Consider the following 15,795-nt stretch of genomic DNA (forward strand, 5'->3'; position numbering starts at 1 on the left):
ATCCGGGTGACCTGACAATCGATGGTGGTGCCGCTGGTGATTCTGGCCTTCTTGGAATCTGTTGGGCCTATGTGTTAGCTCACACATCACTTGGGTATCCATGGTTGTTACGCCGAGCGCTCCGGGTCCCCGTTCCTCCCCGGAGCGCTCGCCTCATCTTCGTTGTTGCAGCGCCCCGGTCAGATCCACTGACCGGGTGCGCTGCGGTCCCGCCTTCAGCCGGGATGCGATTCGCGATGCGGGTAGCGCCCGCTCGCGATGCGCACCCCGGTCCCCGTACCTGACTCGCTCTCCCTCGGTCCTGTCCCGGCGCGCGCGGCCCCGCTCCCTAGGGCGCGCGCGCGCCGGGTCTCTGCGATTTAAAGGGCCAGTGCACCAATGATGGTGCCTGGCCCAATCTTCCCAATTAGCTTAATTGGCTCCCACCTGTGCACTTCCCTATATCTAGTCTCCTCCCTTGCACTCCCTTGCCGGATCTTGTTGCACTTGTGCCTAGTGAAAGCGTTCTTGTGTGTTTATACCCTGTGTACCAGTACCTTTGCTATCTCCCTTGACTACGATCCTTGCCGCCTGCCCCCGACCTTCTGCTACGTCCGACCTTGCTTCTGCCTACTCCCTTGTACCGCGCCTATCTTCAGCATCTTCAGCAGCCAGAGAGGTGAGCCGTTGCTAGTGGATACGACCTGGTCACTACCGCCGCAGCAAGACCATCCCGCTTTGCGGCGGGCTCTGGTGAAAACCTGTAGTGGCTTAGAACCGGTCCACTAGCGCGGTCCTCGCCATCCCTCTCTGGCACAGAGGATCCACTACCTGCCAGCCGGCATCGTGACAGTAGATCCGGCCATGGATCCCGCTGAAGTTCCTCTGCCAGTTGTCGCTGACCTCACCACGGTGGCCGCCCAGCAAGCCCGACAGATCGCCCTTCTAACCCGTCAGCTGTCGGAAATGTCCACCATTTCGCACCAACTTCAGTCGCAACTTCTCCAGCAATCTTCTCCTCCGCCAGCTCCTGCACCTCCTCCGCAGCGAGTGGCCACTCCTAGCCTCCGCCTGTCCTTGCCGGACAAATTTAATGGGGACTCTAAGTATTGCCGTGGCTTTCTTTCGCAATGTTCCCAGCACTTGGAGATGATGTCGGACCAGTTTCCTACTGAAAGGTCTAAGGTGGCTTTCGTGTTCTGCCTTCTGTCTGGAAAAGCTCTGTCATGGGCCGCACCGCTCTGGGACCGCAATGACCCCGTCACTGCCTCTGTACACTCCTTCTTCTCGGAAATTCGAAGTGTCTTTGAGGAACCTGCCCGAGCTTCTTCAGCCGAGATTGCCCTGCTGAACCTGGCCCAGGGTGTTTCTTCCGTTGGCGAGTACGCCATTCAGTTCCGTGCTCTTGCTTACGAGTTGTCCTGGAATAGTGAGGTTCTCTGCGCGACCTTTAAAAAAGGCCTATCCAGCAACATTAAAGATGTTCTGGCCGCACGAGAGACTCCTGCTGACCTACATGAACTCATTCATCTAGCCACTCGCATTGACATGCGTTCTTCCGGATGGCGTCTGGAGCTCCGCCTGGATATGGACTTTGTTCGCACGAAGCGTTTTTTCTCTCCGGCTCCTCTCTCCTCTGGTCCTCTGCAATCTGTTCCTGTGCTTCCCGCCGCGGAGGCTATGCAAGTTGACCGGTCTTGCTTGACACCTCAAGAGAGGACACGACGCCGCATGGAGAATCTTTGCCTGTACCATGCCGGTACCGAACACTTCCTGAAGGATTGTCCTATCCGTCCTCCCCGCCTGGAAAGACGTACGCTGACTCCGCACAAAGGTGACACAGTTCTTGATGTCAACTCTGCTTCTCCACGCCTTACTGTGCCTGTGCGGATATCTGCCTCTACCTTCTCCTTCTCTACTATGCTCTTCTTGGATTCCGGATCTGCAGGAAAAATTTTTTTGGCCTCTCTCATCAACAGGTTCTACGTTCCTGTGACCAGTCTCGCCAGACCCCTCTACATCTATTGTTTTTACAATAAAAGATTGGACTGTCTCGTACGTTTCCACACAGAACCCCTCCTAATTTGCATCGGACCTCATCACGGAAAAATTGAGTTTTTCTTCCTCAGGTTCTTTGGCCCCAAGAAGAGGGGGAGACCCAAGGGGGGGGGTACTGTTACGCCGAGCGCTCCGGGTCCCCGTTCCTCCCCGGAGCGCTCGCCTCATCTTCGTTGTTGCAGCGCCCCGGTCAGATCCACTGACCGGGTGCGCTGCGGTCCCGCCTTCAGCCGGGATGCGATTCGCGATGCGGGTAGCGCCCGCTCGCGATGCGCACCCCGGTCCCCGTACCTGACTCGCTCTCCCTCGGTCCTGTCCCGGCGCGCGCGGCCCCGCTCCCTAGGGCGCGCGCGCGCCGGGTCTCTGCGATTTAAAGGGCCAGTGCACCAATGATGGTGCCTGGCCCAATCTTCCCAATTAGCTTAATTGGCTCCCACCTGTGCACTTCCCTATATCTAGTCTCCTCCCTTGCACTCCCTTGCCGGATCTTGTTGCACTTGTGCCTAGTGAAAGCGTTCTTGTGTGTTTATACCCTGTGTACCAGTACCTTTGCTATCTCCCTTGACTACGATCCTTGCCGCCTGCCCCCGACCTTCTGCTACGTCCGACCTTGCTTCTGCCTACTCCCTTGTACCGCGCCTATCTTCAGCATCTTCAGCAGCCAGAGAGGTGAGCCGTTGCTAGTGGATACGACCTGGTCACTACCGCCGCAGCAAGACCATCCCGCTTTGCGGCGGGCTCTGGTGAAAACCTGTAGTGGCTTAGAACCGGTCCACTAGCGCGGTCCTCGCCATCCCTCTCTGGCACAGAGGATCCACTACCTGCCAGCCGGCATCGTGACAATGGTAACTACCACAACATGGTCATCTGCAGTTTACATCTAGCCCGTGGCATTGAATGGCATTTTAAAAGTGCTAAGGGTCCTGGTGCAATAATCCTCCCATGAGGATCAGCCTCAACGGCTTTGTAGATTGCACTCATGTCAGCAACTCCATATACATTTTTTTTTCTTCATGCTTCTTTCTTCATCCTTTTTTCTTTCTGTCATTCAGACTTTCATTCATTCGATCTCTCTCACTCACTTGCTTTAACTCATTTGTTCTCACTCACTCACTCACTCACTCACTCAATCACTCACTCACTCATTCACTCTCACTCACTCTCACTCTCTCACTCACTCGCTCACTAAGTCAGTCTCTCTCTCTCTCTCTCTTTTTCTTTTTATATATATTTTTTTCCGTCTTCTTCTTCTTCTTCTTCTTCTTCTTCTTCTTCTTCTTCAGACCCTGTCATAGCACTAATGCCTTTCCAATACCACCAGCAGATGGAGACACTCCATTGCAACATTGGTTGTGAGCAGCAGTTTCTAAAAACAAATGCCTCATGGCGGATTTCCCATCCATCAATGGATGGTAAATTTTGTTTTTATCATTCACTGACCACAGAAACCAATGCATGGTCAAGCAACAGCAATGACACACCCTTGTGTATAGGCATGAGACCCTCATGTCATTTAACAGGATTCAGCACCACCCACAAGACAGCTACCTGTCATGTCATGTCAAACCTGCACAGGTGTGCTAGATTATTATTATTTAGTTTTATTTTATTTTTTTACACCAATCAGTGTGCAAACATGGTCATTAAAACGCTAAATGAATAGACGTTCATAAACCAGTCAGTGCAACTCATCATTTTGGTCTCCAATTCTCAAACTCAAATTCTCACCCACGGAGGATTAAATGAGAATCTTTCTTGTTTAACACTGGAATGGGGTGGTGCACTGTTCACTACCCGAAGATACTGCCACATCGGGTCAATGCATAGGGCGACAGAAGCAAGCTTCCAAATCAGCTCCCTTTCTCAAAAATCCATTTAATTTATGGTCCCCAGATAGGGAACGTATGTATCAGTATGTGCTCACAAGTCACCCAAGTGCAAGTATTCACACAAAAAAAAACGTGCCTCAGGATGCGATCTGTCGCAAGATCCTTTCTTTTTTTACACTTGATCTAAGCCAAAAGGCCTAGAGGGGATAACCGGGAAAGGGGTGGACCCAACCATGTCCCCTTCATGAGCACTCACATTACTCATAGGAATGGAAGGAAGGCTGGCAGCCAACCAGCCTCCCATACACTTTCTGGGTGGGTGGCAGTCAGCCACCCATACATACATACAGCACAGGCTAAACCCACATCATCACTTAAAAAAAGGACAGGCGACCATTGCACTCTGATGGAGCATTTAGCAATGCAATCCATAGCCTGGCTTTTGCCTGAACCCCCATCACTCCTCCTCTTGCATATAAGACAATATTTCAGATCTGCATATGAAAACAACACGCCTACCTTTGTTGCACATAGCTGCCTGCCTGTCTCTAGTTACCCCACTGGCTGTAGCTGCGTCCCTTCCGACATGGAATAACACCAACTGTAACGATAAACTGAAAATTAACAGTATAAACCTGCATCATTTTGGACTCTGGTATTTGCTGAATCCGGGTGACCTGACAATCGATGGTGGTGCCGCTGGTGATTCTGGCCTTCTTGGAATCTGTTGGGCCTATGTGTTAGCTCACACATCACTTGGGTATCCATGGTAACTACCACAACATGGTCATCTGCAGTTTACATCTAGCCCGTGGCATTGAATGGCATTTTAAAAGTGCTAAGGGTCCTGGTGCAATAATCCTCCCATGAGGATCAGCCTCAACGGCTTTGTAGATTGCACTCATGTCAGCAACTCCATATACATTTTTTTTTCTTCATGCTTCTTTCTTCATCCTTTTTTCTTTCTGTCATTCAGACTTTCATTCATTCGATCTCTCTCACTCACTTGCTTTAACTCATTTGTTCTCACTCACTCACTCACTCAATCACTCACTCACTCATTCACTCTCACTCACTCTCACTCTCTCACTCACTCGCTCACTAAGTCAGTCTCTCTCTCTCTCTCTCTTTTTCTTTTTATATATATTTTTTTCCGTCTTCTTCTTCTTCTTCTTCAGACCCTGTCATAGCACTAATGCCTTTCCAATACCACCAGCAGATGGAGACACTCCATTGCAACATTGGTTGTGAGCAGCAGTTTCTAAAAACAAATGCCTCATGGCGGATTTCCCATCCATCAATGGATGGTAAATTTTGTTTTTATCATTCACTGACCACAGAAACCAATGCATGGTCAAGCAACAGCAATGACACACCCTTGTGTATAGGCATGAGACCCTCATGTCATTTAACAGGATTCAGCACCACCCACAAGACAGCTACCTGTCATGTCATGTCAAACCTGCACAGGTGTGCTAGATTATTATTATTTAGTTTTATTTTATTTTTTTACACCAATCAGTGTGCAAACATGGTCATTAAAACGCTAAATGAATAGACGTTCATAAACCAGTCAGTGCAACTCATCATTTTGGTCTCCAATTCTCAAACTCAAATTCTCACCCACGGAGGATTAAATGAGAATCTTTCTTGTTTAACACTGGAATGGGGTGGTGCACTGTTCACTACCCGAAGATACTGCCACATCGGGTCAATGCATAGGGCGACAGAAGCAAGCTTCCAAATCAGCTCCCTTTCTCAAAAATCCATTTAATTTATGGTCCCCAGATAGGGAACGTATGTATCAGTATGTGCTCACAAGTCACCCAAGTGCAAGTATTCACACAAAAAAAAACGTGCCTCAGGATGCGATCTGTCGCAAGATCCTTTCTTTTTTTACACTTGATCTAAGCCAAAAGGCCTAGAGGGGATAACCGGGAAAGGGGTGGACCCAACCATGTCCCCTTCATGAGCACTCACATTACTCATAGGAATGGAAGGAAGGCTGGCAGCCAACCAGCCTCCCATACACTTTCTGGGTGGGTGGCAGTCAGCCACCCATACATACATACAGCACAGGCTAAACCCACATCATCACTTAAAAAAAGGACAGGCGACCATTGCACTCTAATGGAGCATTTAGCAATGCAATCCATAGCCTGGCTTTTGCCTGAACCCCCATCACTCCTCCTCTTGCATATAAGACAATATTTCAGATCTGCATATGAAAACAACACGCCTACCTTTGTTGCACATAGCTGCCTGCCTGTCTCTAGTTACCCCACTGGCTGTAGCTGCGTCCCTTCCGACATGGAATAACACCAACTGTAACGATAAACTGAAAATTAACAGTATAAACCTGCATCATTTTGGACTCTGGTATTTGCTGAATCCGGGTGACCTGACAATCGATGGTGGTGCCGCTGGTGATTCTGGCCTTCTTGGAATCTGTTGGGCCTATGTGTTAGCTCACACATCACTTGGGTATCCATGGTAACTACCACAACATGGTCATCTGCAGTTTACATCTAGCCCGTGGCATTGAATGGCATTTTAAAAGTGCTAAGGGTCCTGGTGCAATAATCCTCCCATGAGGATCAGCCTCAACGGCTTTGTAGATTGCACTCATGTCAGCAACTCCATATACATTTTTTTTTCTTCATGCTTCTTTCTTCATCCTTTTTTCTTTCTGTCATTCAGACTTTCATTCATTCGATCTCTCTCACTCACTTGCTTTAACTCATTTGTTCTCACTCACTCACTCACTCACTCACTCAATCACTCACTCACTCATTCACTCTCACTCACTCTCACTCTCTCACTCACTCGCTCACTAAGTCAGTCTCTCTCTCTCTCTCTCTTTTTCTTTTTATATATATTTTTTTCCGTCTTCTTCTTCTTCTTCTTCTTCTTCTTCTTCTTCTTCTTCTTCTTCTTCAGACCCTGTCATAGCACTAATGCCTTTCCAATACCACCAGCAGATGGAGACACTCCATTGCAACATTGGTTGTGAGCAGCAGTTTCTAAAAACAAATGCCTCATGGCGGATTTCCCATCCATCAATGGATGGTAAATTTTGTTTTTATCATTCACTGACCACAGAAACCAATGCATGGTCAAGCAACAGCAATGACACACCCTTGTGTATAGGCATGAGACCCTCATGTCATTTAACAGGATTCAGCACCACCCACAAGACAGCTACCTGTCATGTCATGTCAAACCTGCACAGGTGTGCTAGATTATTATTATTTAGTTTTATTTTATTTTTTTACACCAATCAGTGTGCAAACATGGTCATTAAAACGCTAAATGAATAGACGTTCATAAACCAGTCAGTGCAACTCATCATTTTGGTCTCCAATTCTCAAACTCAAATTCTCACCCACGGAGGATTAAATGAGAATCTTTCTTGTTTAACACTGGAATGGGGTGGTGCACTGTTCACTACCCGAAGATACTGCCACATCGGGTCAATGCATAGGGCGACAGAAGCAAGCTTCCAAATCAGCTCCCTTTCTCAAAAATCCATTTAATTTATGGTCCCCAGATAGGGAACGTATGTATCAGTATGTGCTCACAAGTCACCCAAGTGCAAGTATTCACACAAAAAAAAACGTGCCTCAGGATGCGATCTGTCGCAAGATCCTTTCTTTTTTTACACTTGATCTAAGCCAAAAGGCCTAGAGGGGATAACCGGGAAAGGGGTGGACCCAACCATGTCCCCTTCATGAGCACTCACATTACTCATAGGAATGGAAGGAAGGCTGGCAGCCAACCAGCCTCCCATACACTTTCTGGGTGGGTGGCAGTCAGCCACCCATACATACATACAGCACAGGCTAAACCCACATCATCACTTAAAAAAAGGACAGGCGACCATTGCACTCTGATGGAGCATTTAGCAATGCAATCCATAGCCTGGCTTTTGCCTGAACCCCCATCACTCCTCCTCTTGCATATAAGACAATATTTCAGATCTGCATATGAAAACAACACGCCTACCTTTGTTGCACATAGCTGCCTGCCTGTCTCTAGTTACCCCACTGGCTGTAGCTGCGTCCCTTCCGACATGGAATAACACCAACTGTAACGATAAACTGAAAATTAACAGTATAAACCTGCATCATTTTGGACTCTGGTATTTGCTGAATCCGGGTGACCTGACAATCGATGGTGGTGCCGCTGGTGATTCTGGCCTTCTTGGAATCTGTTGGGCCTATGTGTTAGCTCACACATCACTTGGGTATCCATGGTAACTACCACAACATGGTCATCTGCAGTTTACATCTAGCCCGTGGCATTGAATGGCATTTTAAAAGTGCTAAGGGTCCTGGTGCAATAATCCTCCCATGAGGATCAGCCTCAACGGCTTTGTAGATTGCACTCATGTCAGCAACTCCATATACATTTTTTTTTCTTCATGCTTCTTTCTTCATCCTTTTTTCTTTCTGTCATTCAGACTTTCATTCATTCGATCTCTCTCACTCACTTGCTTTAACTCATTTGTTCTCACTCACTCACTCACTCACTCAATCACTCACTCACTCATTCACTCTCACTCACTCTCACTCTCTCACTCACTCGCTCACTAAGTCAGTCTCTCTCTCTCTCTCTCTTTTTCTTTTTATATATATTTTTTTCCGTCTTCTTCTTCTTCTTCTTCTTCTTCTTCTTCTTCAGACCCTGTCATAGCACTAATGCCTTTCCAATACCACCAGCAGATGGAGACACTCCATTGCAACATTGGTTGTGAGCAGCAGTTTCTAAAAACAAATGCCTCATGGCGGATTTCCCATCCATCAATGGATGGTAAATTTTGTTTTTATCATTCACTGACCACAGAAACCAATGCATGGTCAAGCAACAGCAATGACACACCCTTGTGTATAGGCATGAGACCCTCATGTCATTTAACAGGATTCAGCACCACCCACAAGACAGCTACCTGTCATGTCATGTCAAACCTGCACAGGTGTGCTAGATTATTATTATTTAGTTTTATTTTATTTTTTTACACCAATCAGTGTGCAAACATGGTCATTAAAACGCTAAATGAATAGACGTTCATAAACCAGTCAGTGCAACTCATCATTTTGGTCTCCAATTCTCAAACTCAAATTCTCACCCACGGAGGATTAAATGAGAATCTTTCTTGTTTAACACTGGAATGGGGTGGTGCACTGTTCACTACCCGAAGATACTGCCACATCGGGTCAATGCATAGGGCGACAGAAGCAAGCTTCCAAATCAGCTCCCTTTCTCAAAAATCCATTTAATTTATGGTCCCCAGATAGGGAACGTATGTATCAGTATGTGCTCACAAGTCACCCAAGTGCAAGTATTCACACAAAAAAAAACGTGCCTCAGGATGCGATCTGTCGCAAGATCCTTTCTTTTTTTACACTTGATCTAAGCCAAAAGGCCTAGAGGGGATAACCGGGAAAGGGGTGGACCCAACCATGTCCCCTTCATGAGCACTCACATTACTCATAGGAATGGAAGGAAGGCTGGCAGCCAACCAGCCTCCCATACACTTTCTGGGTGGGTGGCAGTCAGCCACCCATACATACATACAGCACAGGCTAAACCCACATCATCACTTAAAAAAAGGACAGGCGACCATTGCACTCTGATGGAGCATTTAGCAATGCAATCCATAGCCTGGCTTTTGCCTGAACCCCCATCACTCCTCCTCTTGCATATAAGACAATATTTCAGATCTGCATATGAAAACAACACGCCTACCTTTGTTGCACATAGCTGCCTGCCTGTCTCTAGTTACCCCACTGGCTGTAGCTGCGTCCCTTCCGACATGGAATAACACCAACTGTAACGATAAACTGAAAATTAACAGTATAAACCTGCATCATTTTGGACTCTGGTATTTGCTGAATCCGGGTGACCTGACAATCGATGGTGGTGCCGCTGGTGATTCTGGCCTTCTTGGAATCTGTTGGGCCTATGTGTTAGCTCACACATCACTTGGGTATCCATGGTAACTACCACAACATGGTCATCTGCAGTTTACATCTAGCCCGTGGCATTGAATGGCATTTTAAAAGTGCTAAGGGTCCTGGTGCAATAATCCTCCCATGAGGATCAGCCTCAACGGCTTTGTAGATTGCACTCATGTCAGCAACTCCATATACATTTTTTTTTCTTCATGCTTCTTTCTTCATCCTTTTTTCTTTCTGTCATTCAGACTTTCATTCATTCGATCTCTCTCACTCACTTGCTTTAACTCATTTGTTCTCACTCACTCACTCACTCACTCAATCACTCACTCACTCATTCACTCTCACTCACTCTCACTCTCTCACTCACTCGCTCACTAAGTCAGTCTCTCTCTCTCTCTCTCTTTTTCTTTTTATATATATTTTTTTCCGTCTTCTTCTTCTTCTTCTTCTTCTTCTTCTTCTTCTTCAGACCCTGTCATAGCACTAATGCCTTTCCAATACCACCAGCAGATGGAGACACTCCATTGCAACATTGGTTGTGAGCAGCAGTTTCTAAAAACAAATGCCTCATGGCGGATTTCCCATCCATCAATGGATGGTAAATTTTGTTTTTATCATTCACTGACCACAGAAACCAATGCATGGTCAAGCAACAGCAATGACACACCCTTGTGTATAGGCATGAGACCCTCATGTCATTTAACAGGATTCAGCACCACCCACAAGACAGCTACCTGTCATGTCATGTCAAACCTGCACAGGTGTGCTAGATTATTATTATTTAGTTTTATTTTATTTTTTTACACCAATCAGTGTGCAAACATGGTCATTAAAACGCTAAATGAATAGACGTTCATAAACCAGTCAGTGCAACTCATCATTTTGGTCTCCAATTCTCAAACTCAAATTCTCACCCACGGAGGATTAAATGAGAATCTTTCTTGTTTAACACTGGAATGGGGTGGTGCACTGTTCACTACCCGAAGATACTGCCACATCGGGTCAATGCATAGGGCGACAGAAGCAAGCTTCCAAATCAGCTCCCTTTCTCAAAAATCCATTTAATTTATGGTCCCCAGATAGGGAACGTATGTATCAGTATGTGCTCACAAGTCACCCAAGTGCAAGTATTCACACAAAAAAAAAACGTGCCTCAGGATGCGATCTGTCGCAAGATCCTTTCTTTTTTTACACTTGATCTAAGCCAAAAGGCCTAGAGGGGATAACCGGGAAAGGGGTGGACCCAACCATGTCCCCTTCATGAGCACTCACATTACTCATAGGAATGGAAGGAAGGCTGGCAGCCAACCAGCCTCCCATACACTTTCTGGGTGGGTGGCAGTCAGCCACCCATACATACATACAGCACAGGCTAAACCCACATCATCACTTAAAAAAAGGACAGGCGACCATTGCACTCTGATGGAGCATTTAGCAATGCAATCCATAGCCTGGCTTTTGCCTGAACCCCCATCACTCCTCCTCTTGCATATAAGACAATATTTCAGATCTGCATATGAAAACAACACGCCTACCTTTGTTGCACATAGCTGCCTGCCTGTCTCTAGTTACCCCACTGGCTGTAGCTGCGTCCCTTCCGACATGGAATAACACCAACTGTAACGATAAACTGAAAATTAACAGTATAAACCTGCATCATTTTGGACTCTGGTATTTGCTGAATCCGGGTGACCTGACAATCGATGGTGGTGCCGCTGGTGATTCTGGCCTTCTTGGAATCTGTTGGGCCTATGTGTTAGCTCACACATCACTTGGGTATCCATGGTAACTACCACAACATGGTCATCTGCAGTTTACATCTAGCCCGTGGCATTGAATGGCATTTTAAAAGTGCTAAGGGTCCTGGTGCAATAATCCTCCCATGAGGATCAGCCTCAACGGCTTTGTAGATTGCACTCATGTCAGCAACTCCATATACATTTTTTTTTCTTCATGCTTCTTTCTTCATCCTTTTTTCTTTCTGTCATTCAGACTTTCATTCATTCGATCTCTCTCACTCACTTGCTTTAACTCATTTGTTCTCACTCACTCACTCACTCACTCAATCACTCACTCACTCATTCACTCTCACTCACTCTCACTCTCTCACTCACTCGCTCACTAAGTCAGTCTCTCTCTCTCTCTCTCTTTTTCTTTTTATATATATTTTTTTCCGTCTTCTTCTTCTTCTTCTTCTTCTTCTTCTTCTTCTTCTTCTTCTTCAGACCCTGTCATAGCACTAATGCCTTTCCAATACCACCAGCAGATGGAGACACTCCATTGCAACATTGGTTGTGAGCAGCAGTTTCTAAAAACAAATGCCTCATGGCGGATTTCCCATCCATCAATGGATGGTAAATTTTGTTTTTATCATTCACTGACCACAGAAACCAATGCATGGTCAAACAACAGCAATGACACACCCTTGTGTATAGGCATGAGACCCTCATGTCATTTAACAGGATTCAGCACCACCCACAAGACAGCTACCTGTCATGTCATGTCAAACCTGCACAGGTGTGCTAGATTATTATTATTTAGTTTTATTTTATTTTTTTACACCAATCAGTGTGCAAACATGGTCATTAAAACGCTAAATGAATAGACGTTCATAAACCAGTCAGTGCAACTCATCATTTTGGTCTCCAATTCTCAAACTCAAATTCTCACCCACGGAGGATTAAATGAGAATCTTTCTTGTTTAACACTGGAATGGGGTGGTGCACTGTTCACTACCCGAAGATACTGCCACATCGGGTCAATGCATAGGGCGACAGAAGCAAGCTTCCAAATCAGCTCCCTTTCTCAAAAATCCATTTAATTTATGGTCCCCAGATAGGGAACGTATGTATCAGTATGTGCTCACAAGTCACCCAAGTGCAAGTATTCACACAAAAAAAAACGTGCCTCAGGATGCGATCTGTCGCAAGATCCTTTCTTTTTTTACACTTGATCTAAGCCAAAAGGCCTAGAGGGGATAACCGGGAAAGGGGTGGACCCAACCATGTCCCCTTCATGAGCACTCACATTACTCATAGGAATGGAAGGAAGGCTGGCAGCCAACCAGCCTCCCATACACTTTCTGGGTGGGTGGCAGTCAGCCACCCATACATACATACAGCACAGGCTAAACCCACATCATCACTTAAAAAAAGGACAGGCGACCATTGCACTCTGATGGAGCATTTAGCAATGCAATCCATAGCCTGGCTTTTGCCTGAACCCCCATCACTCCTCCTCTTGCATATAAGACAATATTTCAGATCTGCATATGAAAACAACACGCCTACCTTTGTTGCACATAGCTGCCTGCCTGTCTCTAGTTACCCCACTGGCTGTAGCTGCGTCCCTTCCGACATGGAATAACACCAACTGTAACGATAAACTGAAAATTAACAGTATAAACCTGCATCATTTTGGACTCTGGTATTTGCTGAATCCGGGTGACCTGACAATCGATGGTGGTGCCGCTGGTGATTCTGGCCTTCTTGGAATCTGTTGGGCCTATGTGTTAGCTCACACATCACTTGGGTATCCATGGTAACTACCACAACATGGTCATCTGCAGTTTACATCTAGCCCGTGGCATTGAATGGCATTTTAAAAGTGCTAAGGGTCCTGGTGCAATAATCCTCCCATGAGGATCAGCCTCAACGGCTTTGTAGATTGCACTCATGTCAGCAACTCCATATACATTTTTTTTTCTTCATGCTTCTTTCTTCATCCTTTTTTCTTTCTGTCATTCAGACTTTCATTCATTCGATCTCTCTCACTCACTTGCTTTAACTCATTTGTTCTCACTCACTCACTCACTCACTCACTCAATCACTCACTCACTCATTCACTCTCACTCACTCTCACTCTCTCACTCACTCGCTCACTAAGTCAGTCTCTCTCTCTCTCTTTTTCTTTTTATATATATTTTTTTCCGTCTTCTTCTTCTTCTTCTTCTTCAGACCCTGTCATAGCACTAATGCCTTTCCAATACCACCAGCAGATGGAGACACTCCATTGCAACATTGGTTGTGAGCAGCAGTTTCTAAAAACAAATGCCTCATGGCGGATTTCCCATCCATCAATGGATGGTAAATTTTGTTTTTATCATTCACTGACCACAGAAACCAATGCATGGTCAAGCAACAGCAATGACACACCCTTGTGTATAGGCATGAGACCCTCATGTCATTTAACAGGATTCAGCACCACCCACAAGACAGCTACCTGTCATGTCATGTCAAACCTGCACAGGTGTGCTAGATTATTATTATTTAGTTTTATTTTATTTTTTTACACCAATCAGTGTGCAAACATGGTCATTAAAACGCTAAATGAATAGACGTTCATAAACCAGTCAGTGCAACTCATCATTTTGGTCTCCAATTCTCAAACTCAAATTCTCACCCACGGAGGATTAAATGAGAATCTTTCTTGTTTAACACTGGAATGGGGTGGTGCACTGTTCACTACCCGAAGATACTGCCACATCGGGTCAATGCATAGGGCGACAGAAGCAAGCTTCCAAATCAGCTCCCTTTCTCAAAAATCCATTTAATTTATGGTCCCCAGATAGGGAACGTATGTATCAGTATGTGCTCACAAGTCACCCAAGTGCAAGTATTCACACAAAAAAAAACGTGCCTCAGGATGCGATCTGTCGCAAGATCCTTTCTTTTTTTACACTTGATCTAAGCCAAAAGGCCTAGAGGGGATAACCGGGAAAGGGGTGGACCCAACCATGTCCCCTTCATGAGCACTCACATTACTCATAGGAATGGAAGGAAGGCTGGCAGCCAACCAGCCTCCCATACACTTTCTGGGTGGGTGGCAGTCAGCCACCCATACATACATACAGCACAGGCTAAACCCACATCATCACTTAAAAAAAGGACAGGCGACCATTGCACTCTGATGGAGCATTTAGCAATGCAATCCATAGCCTGGCTTTTGCCTGAACCCCCATCACTCCTCCTCTTGCATATAAGACAATATTTCAGATCTGCATATGAAAACAACACGCCTACCTTTGTTGCACATAGCTGCCTGCCTGTCTCTAGTTACCCCACTGGCTGTAGCTGCGTCCCTTCCGACATGGAATAACACCAACTGTAACGATAAACTGAAAATTAACAGTATAAACCTGCATCATTTTGGACTCTGGTATTTGCTGAATCCGGGTGACCTGACAATCGATGGTGGTGCCGCTGGTGATTCTGGCCTTCTTGGAATCTGTTGGGCCTATGTGTTAGCTCACACATCACTTGGGTATCCATGGTAACTACCACAACATGGTCATCTGCAGTTTACATCTAGCCCGTGGCATTGAATGGCATTTTAAAAGTGCTAAGGGTCCTGGTGCAATAATCCTCCCATGAGGATCAGCCTCAACGGCTTTGTAGATTGCACTCATGTCAGCAACTCCATATACATTTTTTTTTCTTCATGCTTCTTTCTTCATCCTTTTTTCTTTCTGTCATTCAGACTTTCATTCATTCGATCTCTCTCACTCACTTGCTTTAACTCATTTGTTCTCACTCACTCACTCACTCATTCACTCTCACTCACTCTCACTCTCTCACTCACTCGCTCACTAAGTCAGTCTCTCTCTCTCTCTCTCTTTTTCTTTTTATATATATTTTTTTCCGTCTTCTTCTTCTTCTTCTTCTTCTTCTTCTTCTTCTTCTTCAGACCCTGTCATAGCACTAATGCCTTTCCAATACCACCAGCAGATGGAGACACTCCATTGCAACATTGGTTGTGAGCAGCAGTTTCTAAAAACAAATGCCTCATGGCGGATTTCCCATCCATCAATGGATGGTAAATTTTGTTTTTATCATTCACTGACCACAGAAACCAATGCATGGTCAAACAACAGCAATGACACACCCTTGTGTATAGGCATGAGACCCTCATGTCATTTAACAGGATTCAGCACCACCCACAAGACAGCTACCTGTCATGTCATGTCAAAC

The 15,795-nt window shown here is 45.9% G+C and overlaps 7 pseudogenes; all 7 read right to left on the minus strand.

Annotated features, from left to right (window-relative positions):
* Nucleotides 1–3,810: 3,810 nt before the first annotated feature.
* LOC130334141 (U2 spliceosomal RNA) lies at nucleotides 3,811–4,074 on the minus strand (annotated as a pseudogene).
* Nucleotides 4,075–5,534: 1,460 nt separating this feature from the next.
* Nucleotides 5,535–5,798, minus strand: LOC130334142 (U2 spliceosomal RNA; annotated as a pseudogene).
* A 1,498-nt stretch (nucleotides 5,799–7,296) lies between these two features.
* On the minus strand, nucleotides 7,297–7,560 carry LOC130334143 (U2 spliceosomal RNA; annotated as a pseudogene).
* Nucleotides 7,561–9,039: 1,479 nt separating this feature from the next.
* On the minus strand, nucleotides 9,040–9,303 carry LOC130334144 (U2 spliceosomal RNA; annotated as a pseudogene).
* A 1,482-nt stretch (nucleotides 9,304–10,785) lies between these two features.
* Nucleotides 10,786–11,050, minus strand: LOC130334093 (U2 spliceosomal RNA; annotated as a pseudogene).
* A 1,491-nt stretch (nucleotides 11,051–12,541) lies between these two features.
* On the minus strand, nucleotides 12,542–12,805 carry LOC130334145 (U2 spliceosomal RNA; annotated as a pseudogene).
* A 1,467-nt stretch (nucleotides 12,806–14,272) lies between these two features.
* LOC130334146 (U2 spliceosomal RNA) lies at nucleotides 14,273–14,536 on the minus strand (annotated as a pseudogene).
* Between the last annotated feature and the right edge of the window lie 1,259 nt (nucleotides 14,537–15,795).

This window comes from Hyla sarda, unplaced genomic scaffold (genome assembly GCF_029499605.1).
Source record: "Hyla sarda isolate aHylSar1 unplaced genomic scaffold, aHylSar1.hap1 scaffold_428, whole genome shotgun sequence".
NCBI classification, from domain to species: Eukaryota; Metazoa; Chordata; class Amphibia; order Anura; family Hylidae; genus Hyla; species Hyla sarda.